Source organism: Ylistrum balloti, unplaced genomic scaffold (genome assembly GCF_031769215.1).
Source record: "Ylistrum balloti isolate Yb309-2 unplaced genomic scaffold, AGI_CSIRO_Ybal_v1 Utg369690, whole genome shotgun sequence".
NCBI lineage: Eukaryota > Metazoa > Mollusca > Bivalvia > Pectinida > Pectinidae > Ylistrum > Ylistrum balloti.
The window spans coordinates 543621-545541 of NW_026781926.1; positions in this window are offsets into that span (position 1 = coordinate 543621).

Sequence of the window (1921 nt, forward strand, 5' to 3'; positions counted from 1 at the left end):
AACTCATTCAAGGAAAACAGTTCTATCCTGGCAATATCACAGAGACTGACATTACTTATTATAATTCAATAAACACCACTATTTGTCTTTATATTTATCCATAGTTGGAACAGATGATCTAGATCTTGGAAAAATGTTCTTCTGTCCTGGACAAGTGTATCAACACTTTTAGGGGTGTAAGATTTCCTTGCCTCAGTCCTGGGTTAAAATGGAAGCCTTTTTACATATATATTGTTATATCAGTTGAAATGAAATCAGAGATGAGAAAGTGGAATCCCAGCAGGTAAGGGAAAATAACTATTCACTTTCTTCATGGTGGGATATAAACATCCTCACAGAAAGATTATTGAATTGCAAACACTAGACAGTCAACTCTATGATTCCGTCTCCTCCTCTGGTCCAGATTCCCACCTCCTTCCCCCTCACCCAAAGGGGTGGACATTTATATTACCAAGTATTTTACTGATCTATCTTTACATAAGTTTCAATTCATTTTTCATGATGTAATAAACGGGGCTATGTATTCCCGAATGATTTCAGTCAAAATGCAATGTCATTTATATTTCTATGAATGCCAACTAAAGTTAATTTTAACCAACAGCTATCAATGATTCAGTGTAAGGAAACATTTCTCAAATTTATTGAAAAGTCAATATTTTTTATAATAAAATATCAAAATTGAGTACAGATTATTTCAATAAAGAGTAAAATTACTCACATTAAAATGTCAGTCATTTTGAAGTGATAAGTGAGTGATGTCATTCAAGTAAAACTGATCAAAGAGTAAAAATATCATGTTTGTTTAAATGAAAAGTGAGTAATATCAATCATTTTGTTAGTGATCATTGAGAAGTCTTTCAATGCCCTGTATTTCATCATTTGTATTTTATGAAGTGTGAACAATGTCATGTGACCCATATCATGTATTTCAATCATTATTTTATGGAGTTTATTAATGTTTTTATTGAACTGTGAGTAATGTTTCTAAATGTTTCGAAGACCGTAGGATAAGATTTAAGAATTTTTACTGAAATAAACTAATTTTTATATTTTTAATGTACAGTGTTCACTGAAGGTTCAATGGGCATTAATTAACGATACAAGTCACGCTGAACAGAAGTATCATGTTTTTATGGTCGATGATTTTTGTAAAGATACTCATATTCAAATGAAATACGACTTATAATACTCCAGTTTCCATGACATTTAGGAGGAAAACCAGATATATTTTAGGATTTGCAACCATATACGGTGGTGACACCATTGCCAAGGGATATAATTGTCGCTGATAACAATTATCCACGTGCTTCATATGAGAACCAGTTGTTTATACGACTGCAAATTATTCTGATTATCTAATACTAAGCTGGATTAATCTGGATGAAATGGTGTCATTCATTGTCAAATGAATGACACTATTTGTGTCCTTACTGAATGCTGTACTGGTTTATTTTCCAGGGGATTTAAATTTTGTTATTTTTGAGTATGAGATTAAACTGTGAAATACAGATATCTTGAAATAAAATGGATAGAAATTCACAGATCATTTTAAGACTTGCTTGAAAAACATATCCTTTTTGCTGAAAGCTTTTTGTAAAACTGCGAAAAATTTGAACCCTTGAAAAAACAAAACCCTTACAGAGTAGTTGATTATGCTATAGGTTTCCTTGAATATTAGAATTAATTCACAATATCACATATACTGCAATTTTAGATTTGGAAACTCTGGAAATTGTAATATTTCAAATGTGTATATATGATAATATTTCTATGATAACATAGAAAGTGATATTATTAAAATTTTACTGACTTTAATAGTATATTCCAGAACCTCCGTAACATTACCAATTGTTCAATATCTGTTGTTAACCACAACTTATAGTACAAGAAAGATTTTACGGTAAAAACAAGACAAAATCAG